Source organism: Nicotiana attenuata, unplaced genomic scaffold (genome assembly GCF_001879085.1).
Source record: "Nicotiana attenuata strain UT unplaced genomic scaffold, NIATTr2, whole genome shotgun sequence".
Lineage (NCBI taxonomy): Eukaryota > Viridiplantae > Streptophyta > Magnoliopsida > Solanales > Solanaceae > Nicotiana > Nicotiana attenuata.
In genome coordinates, this window is record NW_017673892.1 from 1 (window position 1) to 12,509 (window position 12,509).

Here is a 12,509-nt window from a genome sequence, read left to right on the forward strand (position 1 = left end):
AAATCTGGCCCACTTGTACCTCAATATTTTTGATAGCTGCATCATGTGCATCCACCCTTTCATTTATCTTAGCGTTGGACCCATAACCTGCTGCATCATTGCTTCAAGTCTTGCAAACCCGTCTTCCTGTCTTCCACCCTGCTGTTGCTGAGGTGGGTGGTACCCTTGCTGCTGATTGTTGTACCCCTGTGGTCTAGGATACGGTGCCATGTTGTTGGGGGGTCTCATGCTTCCCATGTTTCCGGCGTTATACTGTGGCTGAGGTGGCCTGTACTGCTGCTGAGTCTGCTGACCCCAGTTCTGATTACCTTGCCTCTGACCCCCATAGTTAGCCACATAGTTCATATCTTCAGGGTGCTGATGATGATGATCATGCTCTGTATTCTAAGGATTACCAATTGGCTGGCTAATGCAAGATGTGCACAAGCCCCCATTGGTAGTATCTACTATATGAACCTGCTGCTTCTGCCCTGATTCCTCCACCTTTTTGGTGAGAAGGCTCATTTGTGTCAAGAGAGTCGCCATATTTTCAGCCATTGTATTAGAAGGATCAAGAGGCACTGAGTGCACCACTGGAGTGATAGGTGCGTTCCTAGTTGTCCAACCCGAATTCTGCGCCATCTTGTCGAGCAAATTCTGACCTTCTCTCCAAGTCTTGCTCAAGAATGCCCCACCAGCAGAGGCATCAACGATATTCTTCATGCTGTCTGACAGTCCCATGTAAAACCGTTGTCCCAACATCTGTTCTGGAACACCATGGTGTGGACACATAACCAACATTCCTTTAAACCTGCCCCATGTCTCGTGTAGTGTCTCCATTGGTTTCTGTTTGAAACTTACAATCTCATCAATTTGTTGAGCAGTTTTGTTGGGCGGATGGAACTTGTTGTGAAATTGCTTAACCAACTCAACCCACGTTTCTATAGAGTTTATGGGGAGCGAGTTAAGCCAAACCTGAGCAGCTCCTGTCACCGAGAATGGAAACAATAATAGCTTGATTGCTTCCGGAGTCACGTTGGGTTGCCTTTGAGTTTTGCATATAGACAGGAAGTTCTTCAAGTGCTGCTGAGGATCTTCTGTTTGTGTCCCAGAAAAGAGTCCCTTGTTCTGCAACAAGTGTAGTATGTTATTTGTGATCTGGAACGATTCAGCTTGTATTGCGGGCACAACAATGGCAGTGGCCAGATTGTCAGCTGTGGGTTGTGCCCAGTCATATAGTGCACCCTCAGGCACGGGAGGTGTCAATTGCTCATTCCTGACGTTTACGTTGGGGTTGTTTATGTCGCCCATGTCAATTTCGAATTTGTGTGTTTGTTGGGGTTGTTGAAGTCTTTCTCCAGTCCTCGTAGAATTTCTAGGCATACACCTGTGCACCCAGATCAAAAACCGTCAAATTTTCAATGAAAAAGTTGGCAGAGAGAAAACTGACTACAATAAGAATCTTTGTATTTCTGTCAATGGCAATTGATAATTCCGTTAACTCCCCGGCAACGGCGCCAAAATTTGATCACGCCCAACTATGCCTTATAAAAAGGACTCTGCGGACGTTGCAAATATAACCCGAGTATTACGCCCAGGGTCGAATCCACAGAGAGTTAACCTATCAACCACTATCTTCAGACCCACTAATTCTTCAGAACCAGCTTCCCAAATATTCAAATCTCAGTTGAGTGTTCTTTAACAACTAGCTTGCAAGTAACTAAGTAGCTGTAAACTAAATTAATAAGGTTGTAAACAATTATGAGGAAAAGCTAAGGCAATGATTTTCCCTAGTGATGGAATCCCTTCTGTTTATGCTCATACAAATTTACCAACACATCTCTATCAATCATGAACGCTAATCTTACCGCAAATCTCCCGAGTACTCACAGTAATTTACTATTGTCCTCTCCCGAGATACACTAGCTTAATTTATTTAGCACGATTCACTTTAGATTACACCCAAGGCTTCGTTATCCCTAATCCCACCTTTAAACCCGCAATTATAGATTCCTCTAATAATCTAGGAGTGGTGTTGTTCAACAATACCCTAAATATGCCCTCTTTTCCAAGTTATGCATACTAAATAGGCACAGCTAATTGAGGATCCTGTCAATTAACTACAACGAACACGAAGTTGAACAAATAGAGATTAAACTAGCAATTTGTATTCACATAAACAAGAAGTTCATCACCCAATAGGTTCCATCAAAATCTTAGACAAGGAATTTAGCTACTCATGGCTATAGGAAAATAAACTAAGATTGAATTCATCATAAAAATCAAAAGAAAAGAAGAAAGATGTTTAGAGTATTCTCTCACAATGGTTTTCCTTGCTAAGAAACCTTAAAAATCAATACATGCCTCTCTTGGGCGAAGTCTAATGTTTTAAATGGGGTTTAGGTCTAAAAATCCCGTAATTGACACTTTGGTCCCCGAAGTTTCCGCGCCTGCCGCGGTTCTGCCGCGGTCGCGGTAGAACCGCGGCCAAACACCTCGCGGATTCTCACAACTTCTGCAGCTGCTTCCCACCGCGGTTCTGCCGCGGTCGCGGTGGAACCGCGGTGGATCCAGTATTCTGAATTCTTCGGCCTGTTTTGCCTGGTTCACTTGAGAAATTTCACAGTTGTCCTCTTTTTCATCACTTTTAACTCCAAAACTGCTCCTTAGCCTTCCTTATACATATATCACCTACAAATCATGAAAACGCACTAATAAAGAGCATTTTGTCATCACTTTTAGCATTAACACTACACAAGAAGGTGATTATTTAAGGTGTGATTATAGTCAAATTCACCTATTATCAACACCTCACACTTAAACTCTTTAGCTCGTCCTCGAGCAACTAAACCACNCACTGGAGTGATAGGTGCGTTCCTAGTTGTCCAACCCGAATTCTGCGCCATCTTGTCGAGAAAATTCTGACCTTCTCTCCAAGTCTTGCTCAAGAATGCCCCACCAGCAGAGGCATCAACGATATTCTTCATACTGTCTGACAGTCCCATGTAAAACCGTTGTCCAACATCTGTTCTGGAACACCACGGTGGGGACACATAACCAACATTCCTTTAAACCTGCCCCATGTCTCTTGTAGTGTCTCCATTGGTTTCTGTTTGAAACTCACAATCTCATCAATTTGTTGAGCAGTTTTGTTGGGCGGATGGAACTTGTTGTGAAATTGCTTGACCAACTCAGCCCAAGTTTCTATAGAGTTTATGGGGATCGAGTTTAGCCAGACCTGAGCAGCTCCTGTCACCGAGAATGGAAACAATAATAGCTTGATTGCTTCCGGAGTTACGTTGGGTTGTCTTTGAGTTTTGCATATAGACAGGAAGTTCTTCAAGTGCTGCTGAGGATCTTCTGTTTGTGTCCCAGAAAAGATTCCCTTGTTCTGCAACAAGTGTAGCATGTTATTTGTGATCTGGAATGATTCAGCTTGTATTGCGGGCACAACAATGGCAGTGGCCAGATTGTCAGCTGTGGGTTGTGCCCAGTCATATAGTGCACCCTCAGGCACGGGAGGTCCCAATTGCTCATTCCTGACGTTTACGTTGGGGTTGTTTATGTCGCCCATGTCAATTTCGAATTTGTGTGTTTGTTGGGGTTGTTGAAGTCTTTTGTTCGCACGATTCAATGCCCGGAATGTTTTCTCGGGGTCTGAAAGTCCTTCAAGTAGTTCTCCAGTCCTCGTAGAATTTCTAGGCATACACCTGTGCACCCAGATCAACAACCGTCAAATTTTCAATGAAAAAGTTGGTAGAGAGAAAACTGACTACAATAAGAATCTTTGTATTTCTGTCAATGGCAATTGATAATTCCGTTAACTCCCCGGCAACGGCGCCAAAATTTGATCACGCCCAACTATGCCTTATAAAAAGGACTCTGCGGACGTTGCAAATATAACCCGAGTATTACGCCCAGGGTCGAATCCACAGAGAGTTAACCTATCAACCACTATCTTCAGACCCACTAATTCTTCAGAACCAGCTTCCCAAATATTCAAATCTCAGTTGAGTGTTCTTTAACAACTAGCTTGCAAGTAACTAAGTAGCTGTAAACTAAATTAATAAGGTTGTAAACAATTATGAGGAAAAGCTAAGGCAATGATTTCCCCTATTGATGGAATCCCTTCTGTTTATGCTCATACAAATTTACCAACACATCTCTATCAATCATGAACGCTAATCTTACCGCAAATCTCCCGAGTACTCACAGTAATTTACTATTGTCCTCTCCCGAGATACACTAGCTTAATTTATTTAGCACGATTCACTTTAGATTACACCCAAGGCTTCGTTATCCCTAATCCCACCTTTAAACCCGCAATTATAGATTCCTCTAATAATCTAGGAGTGGTGTTGTTCAACAATACCCTAAATATGCCCTCTTTTCCAAGTTATGCATACTAAATAGGCACAGCTAATTGAGGATCCTGTCAATTAACTACAACGAACACGAAGTTGAACAAATAGAGATTAAACTAGCAATTTGTATTCACATAAACAAGAAGTTCATCACCCAATAGGTTCCATCAAAATCTTAGACAAGGAATTTAGCTACTCATGGCTATAGGAAAATAAACTAAGATTGAATTCATCATAAAAATCAAAAGAAAAGAAGAAAGATGTTTAGAGTATTCTCTCACAATGGTTTTCCTTGCTAAGAAACCTTAAAAATCAATACATGCCTCTCTTGGGCGAAGTCTAATGTTTTAAATAGGGTTTAGGTCTAAAAATCCCGTATTTGACACTTTGACCCCTGAAGTTTTCGCGCCTGCCGCGGTTCTGCCGCGGTCGCGGTAGAACCGCGGCCAAACACCCTCGCGGAATCCCTGAAGTTCTGCAGCTGCTTTCCACCGCGGTTCTGCCGCGGTCGCGGTGGAACCGCGGTGGACCCAGCGCTCTGAATCTTCGGCCTGTTTTGCATGGTTCACTTGGGATATTTCACAGTTAGCCTCTTTTTCATCAATTTTGACTCCAAAACTGCTCCTTAGCCTTCCTTATACATATATCACCTGCAAATCATGAAAAGCACTAATAAGAGCATTTTGTTATCACTTTTAGCATTAAAACTACACAAGAAGGTGATTATTTAAGGTGTGATTATAGTCAAATTCACCTATTATCAACTGATGAAAAGAATCACCGTACTGCAGAATTTTTTATTTGTTAATTTTGCAGTCAATCAGTTTAATCCTCTTCCCAATCCTGGTGCACCATATTATATCATCTCTTTTCTTGCTGGATTCCTAAGAAATACATTAAGAATCCAACTTCATTTCCAAGTTCGTATAGCTTCTATAGCTTCATTTCCACGAGGATCCTAGACTTGTGATTTGTGTTCTTTTTTCCAGCTACATTGATCAACTTTGTCTCGCTGTACGATGGAAAATAAGAGAGAACCTACTACCCCTTGGGGAAATGAAAGCTATTAGGATTTCAGTGCCAACGGCCGAAGTTCAGATATCCATACACGGGATAAGGAGGAGCATATGCCATGTACTTATCTAGCAACACAACAAAAGGGCGAATACAAACACTTGTTTAACCGATGATGAACAATAGCATATGAAATAAATCTGCAAAGCCAACAGAGACATGAAGGCGAACATTTGGGAAAATAAGATAGGCACCATTGAGGGACGTACTGCATCGTGTGGCTTATCTTTTAAGTTACATAAAAGATCAACATAAAGACAACTCCCACAATACAGATTCAGTCAATATCGCCACCATAACTATGCAGCAATTTTGAGTTTTGATATCAGCAACATGCCTTGAACCTTGACAATACAGGGAGCTAGTTACCATGACCCCACCGCACCAGCAGTTGGATTTTGGAAAGCAGAGAAATTCCAGAAAGTCTTTAATGAGTATGGCTGAGAAATTGTCACTCCCTCTTCCGTGATTTTTGCAATCTGCAAGTCCAAAATTGACAAAGTGGAAGCTCAACCACCGAGCAGACATGTCATTTCGATATCAATGAAAAATTAAATTTACATCAGACAATACATAATCTTCAACTTCGCTTAAAAGAACCTAAATTATTATTATTTTGATCAAGTTAAAAGAGCCTAATATGAATACAACATCTCTCTCTCATTAGGCTGGTTCACAGTCATTAAAGGAAATCACAATCTTCCGCTGCCCACTGAACCATCTTAAAGGAAATCGAAAGAGGAATCAACCAAAAGTCAAACATGAAAGAGTAAAACCATCACATTCAACTCCAAATGCAAAATCTGCTGCAAGTTCTATTTTAATTTTATATTTAAACTTACCAAGCCCCATTTCCTACCTTTGTTTGTTTTTTACTAATTTCCGATACTAGGACTAATGCAAACCAACCTCTTTCCAACATTTCCAACATCTTGGAATATAACCGGTACCGACATGTTGCATTAGCTTCAAAGAAAATTGTGATGACCCGACTGTTTTTAGTTTTAGAAGTTCGAATCATGTTCCGAGACTTCTGGTAGCTCGAGATAGCTATTTGGGACTTGTCTGCAAAATTTGGTTAGATTCCAACGTGGTTTGAGCGGGCGGGCTTGGAATATACATAAATAGCATTTTTAGGAGAACAAAAAATAAAGAACCCGACCCCTAATATTTTGCATATGTGGTCCAAATGGTAATTTGACCACATGGTTGGGTCCGTATCATTATTTGTGACTCATAGAAACTGGTTTCATCCAATTCCGAATCCGTTTGACATGCTTCAGCTAACAATAGTTGCTGCATTTCCAACATCTTGGAATAGAAACCACCACTACCAACATGTGGCATTAGCTTCGAAGAAAATGCTATGAACTTTCAAGATCAAAATATAAGTTCTTCTGCTTCTGCTTAGTCTACAGTAAGAAAATCTTCCTAGCAGTTATGCATATCTATCAGGAGGGCTATACCTGAAGCTTGTTGACTGCAGATCTATCCCTATACAGAAGAACACGCATACATTTCTCCAATAACTTAACACCTTCTTCATAGCTCAAGTCTTCGCGCCATTCATCACGGATAATGGGCTTTGCAAGGTGATTTCCAAATCCAGTTGCCGCGTGATTGTCCTCATAATGGACACCAATCATACTAACCTAAAGAGATAAAAGAAAGATATTGGTGATCAGAAAATTGAAATAAAAAGAAAGACATTTGTTTGATGAGAAGAAAAGAAAGATATAACATCTATAACTAAGCACTTAACAATGACAAAGCATGAAGAGAATGTGGAAGACAAATGTAATAGCTTTTACCGTTCCAAGATACTTCTGCCCATTTTTCACCCCACCAAGTACAAGGGAATTCCATAGTGGGTTGAACTTGTTCCTTCGATTATACATCATGCGAGTTAGATAATTATGCACTTCTTTGGGACCCAAGGAGTTTCCATCATCCACATGTTGTCATACAAGCTGCATTAATGAAGCATCAAGTACCATAAGTCACGAATCATATTCCGTCAGACGCAGAAAAGCAAAAGTACTAGCAAACCAAAGCTCATCATGCAACAGTAAAACTAAAACCTTCAGTAGTAACTTCTACAGGGAAAAACTTACATAAGCTCGTCAAGGTTCCGCAATATCTCCTGAAAATCACTAATTTCACCACTTGCGCCAAGAAGGGAGTGTTTTCCCACTGACTTCAATCGCTCCACACTCTTGTAACGCAACGTTGAACCATAGGAACCTGAAAAGGGCAAAAAGAAATGACCAACATAACTCAGAAATATTATACAGTTTTAAGCATGAACGAGCTAAATGAAAAGAAGTTGCAAGGGTACAAAACCAATCAAAACACACTATTTTAGGCCATTCTCCTATTTTGCTACTTACTTCCCGTTACTGTCTTAAGTACAGCTGCTAACAATGTAAATCTAATGTGTTAACCCCTGGGAGAAAAGGCTGCAGTTCTGATTTCTGAAGGAGTCCAGAACCGACTATATTGAAACATATGAGGCACTGTCTCGACAATTTAGACCTTAACTTTTTATTTGAATGCGACCGAAACTTTAGCTTCTCTTTTCTTTAAACATTGCAAGTAGAACATCTCCAACAAGCTGTAGTTGGAGTAGAAAAATAGTAGAGGCTGGGCCTGATTAAGGACAGCAGACAACAGCACAAAATATAACATTTTTCTTTGGCAAAGTCAGGTGCAACACACACGCATTGACGCATAAATGTCTAGTTCCAAAAATACTTAGTTTCTTCACGATCATAAGGGCTCACCCGGTATCAGTGCCAAAATATAACAGTTCTTTTGTAAAGTCAGTATGACAGTGTATACATCTAAATCAGATGCAACACACACAAATTGCCTAGTGTCAAAAAAAAAGTTTAGTTTCTCTACGTTCATAAGGGCTCCCTCCAACAATTTCTTGCATTCTTCTTTTTCCCCTAACTTTCTGGGAGGAGGCGGTGAAAGAATACTAGATTTTCTCTTATAAACACAAGATCCAAAATAATATCAAACCTGAAGCATCCATGTTCAAGTATAGTTATGTGATTTTAACCTATCAAAGGAAAAAGTATGATCTATTTTTTATTTAAAGGTAAAAGTTAAGTGGATGTTTCATTAGATGTACTGTGTTTCGACTTCCAGACACGACAACTTATAACAATGAAATGAATTATGTAACCTTGTTTGCCATGTATTTAACATAAAGCAGTTAAATCACTTCATATTCATGAATCCCTCAAGCTTGAAATAGTATACTACTAATCATAGCTGAGAAATACCTGCAGAAAACTAGTCTCCAAGCCAGAGATAAACTAAATAAAGCGGCTCACGCTGATCACACTAAAGGTACTGTTCATGCTACAAAAGAATCTGTTTCAATCATTATTATTTTTTCGACTTCATTACAGATTTTCTTCTGATATAATATTTCTTTAGGCAAGCGAAGCAAAGAAGGAAGAAGAAGTGGATAAGATCCAATATTAATTCATTCTTTAAAGATGAAAATGTATAAGGGGTTTTGAATATGCTAAGATGCGCCTTGGACGCATGTACGCCCTCATATTTTGCCTTGTACTTTGTTATTTCAGAGTACTCAAAATTCATGTATGTAATTGTTAAATAATCTTTTGGAGGAGAGGTCTTCTATAGCTAGTACCTGCTAGTTAGACAATTTATCCCATTCTGCTTCTCTTGAATCAGTTCTTCATTTCTTTTATTTAAACATAGATTGTCAAGAAAGCAATTTATTGATCTCATGATCTGGTGAGAAATGGATTATTGCTTGAGCAATTTCAAATATCTAGAGTCCTTGAACTGCATCTGCTCCAAAGGAACAGGATCTTATAAAGTATAAATCAATATCAGTCAGATTCTTTACATTTCCTGGATGAACAATACCAACTATGAAACGCCAAATGCTAGAAATACAGGATAACCAAACTATGTAATGCCCCGTATGTACTTAATAATTATTTGGGCTAATTACATGTCTAATGACACGATTCAGGTAATCCGAACCTAAATATGGTCATATGATTCAATTTATATGTTTTGAGAGTAACCTTAGTAACTGAGAGGATATCCGCTTCCTAGGGAAATTATCTAAAAACTACACATGCACGTGTAAGATAGCAGTTAGATCCATTTTAAATTAGCAGTTATCCGTACCATCCCAAGAAGGATGTGTTATTGGTGCTAGCTCTTATCGTTGAAACCATACAACATTGTGGTGAGACAGCCTTGTTGACCGGGTGTTGGTCGTCCATCATGATGCACACAAGGTGTAGTGATGATTATGCCAGTGTCTATAAGTTTATGGCCTAATGGCACAGTTTTCAGATATCATGTTTTTTAAATGTTTATATGTTTATGATTTTCATAAATAGGTTTTATGAAATGTTTCATGATGTTTTGCTTATTAGCATTACCCATATTTTCATGTCTTGCTTCAACCTTATCGGGCGGAGCCAATGACACTTACCGAATACAACTCATAAATTGTACTCAGATCTCCGGACATTGTTCTTGTTGATTATTGCAGTCACTGTTGCACACGGAGTTGATGTACGAGCTAGGCATCTTCTCCTTCAACTTCCATTCTTTTGGTGAGCTTCACTTATTTATTGGTGAGAGCTAGATTAGACTTTATTCTTTTGTTGAGGCGGGGACATGTCCCGCTCGTGGTTCTCATGTATGCCTTTAGAGGTTCCATGCACTTTCTGTGGGAGGTCCAGATGTATACATGGAATTCGTATTTTTGTTATTTCATGTTTATGATCATGTTCCTGTTCCATAATATATTTTGGGCGTATAGCCAGACGTATGACTTCAGTTACGATTAGGCCAATTGGACCATTTGATTATAGTAACAAACAAACGGGAGATCAAATGATTTTCAAAATAATATATCCACAAAATGTAAAGTTAGAAACTAACCTCCCATATCAGCAGCCAACAGAACACCATCCTTGTACTTGATGCCGATAACTGATGTCCCCGTCACATATGGATACCTAACCAAGAAGCATACAAGTTAAAATTGCAAAGAACCAGAGTACAGAAAGCAAAGAGCAAAAGAAGAGACAACTCACAAATATGCAATTTCTACACGGGCAAATATGCAAATAGGTGTTCAAGCTGCTGTATTGTACAATATACTCTTAAAACAACAAAATTGAACCTTTTTCCGATGCAAAGAGGAAAGTTTTGTATACAAACTCAAACCATGCTGTTCACGGCCAATACACAGTAACCTAGTCAATAATCTGAATCTCTTGCAGTCCTCCACATTTTCTTATCTTCGACACCATTCTTGGTACGTAAGTTCTAGGCTTCTAGCAAAGTATATCATTTACTCCTCTTCTCTGTAAACCTCAGGGCTTTACCCTTAACAGCCTCTATTCTCTAACAGTCGCTTGATTTTCAACAAAAAGAATCTTTACTCTGTTCTTAATTACCACATCAAATAAGAAAACTAGAATTAAACGAGTGATCCACTGTCATTCATTAATCGGTTGTCAAACTGCATGCAACAAGTCATTCCCAGCTACCAACTATTGGCTGGTAGAATTATGGTTATAAAAGCTTCGAGCTGGGACAAGTGAATTCCACCATTAACCACTCACGAGGAACTAATCAAGGAAGCTCCTTCATTTTGCTTAAATTGTAAAGGAATAAGCACATCAAATAGGAAGCCATAACATTATTAGAAACATCTCCCAAGCTGATTAGTGGAGAGTACACGGGCAAATCCACAGCAAATGCCACTTAATATATAGTACATAATTTCAAACTTTTTCTTTGAATTCTATATGTTCTAATCTAAGTCTGAGACCATAGACAAACATATGCGCAAGATTCGATGAATTAAAAGTTCCCACTTTGAAAGAAAAAAAAATACTTTTACTGGTTTAAAAAAAACTACAATTAAAAAAAACAGAAATACAGAATGTACTTTGCTAATCAGATCTGTACAATTTCGTAACACGCTCAAAGATGAGAGAAGAGAGAATTCATACTGTGTTCTCTGAATATCAGCTTCAGGGCTCAATAAACTACACTTTGCCGGTGCAGATTCCATCAACTGCGAAAATTTTAAATATCAATGCCAGATTAGAATAATTGGAAAGAGAAGTGTGCGAGGAGATTGAAATCTTACGTTCATTGTCAAACTCTTCGATTTTTTGATCGTTAACAGCAAATTTGTAATCGCTCAGTTTTCCCTTTGAACAAGAAAAGTTAGCAGACTTTGTATTTATTGAGGTTTTGGGCCGAAATCAAGAATTGTGAGAAGTTGCACAAATAGCCGTTTTTAGGACCTGAATAGTGGAAATTTAAAAAAAAAAAAATACTAGTTATATCGGTCCATAAGCAAATTAGTACAAAAATTAGTCAATTTTTAAAATATTATCAGTATTCTCCAAATACTATCGATATTAGCTAATTAGCTATTTGTAGTAAAAAAAATATTAAATTTTTGATTTCTTTTGAGTAGTGTTGTTGGAATAGATTGGGTTCATTTTAAGGAATTTGGATCTCAATTTTGGGATGATTTGGTGAAGTTTTGAGGTGTTTTGAGTTAAAAATTCGAAGTAGAAGATGAGCATGAAAAAAGGTGAAATATGTATTACGATGTATAATTTTTGTGTATCACATATGTATTGATATATATCAAATATGTATCACATGTATATCCATGTATACCTGTGTGTGAGATACATGCGTGATACATGTATTGCATACGAATTTTTTAAACTCGATTTTAGCTATAATGATACTAAATCAATCCAAATCACTTCCAAACTTTCTCAATTTCGGATAATAAAAAGAACGATCTATACGGTAAAGTTTAATATGTTAGTGTTAATGCCATCTTTATAACCAAACATTAAAAATATTTTGAGAATCCAGTAAAACGTTCTTTCTATCTCCTAATAAATGTTCCATAAAATATAATGAAACTATACAATTTGCTTGATATGAATATTCCACGAAAAATAATGATGTTATACAATTTGCTTGATATAAAGCATGTGCTTAAGGGAACATTATTATAGCAAATGCTCATGAACATATTGC

The 12,509-nt window shown here is 38.5% G+C and overlaps 1 pseudogene; it reads right to left on the reverse strand.

Moving 5' to 3' along the window:
- Nucleotides 1-5,070: 5,070 nt before the first annotated feature.
- Nucleotides 5,071-11,693, reverse strand: LOC109217560 (annotated as a pseudogene).
- Between the last annotated feature and the right edge of the window lie 816 nt (nucleotides 11,694-12,509).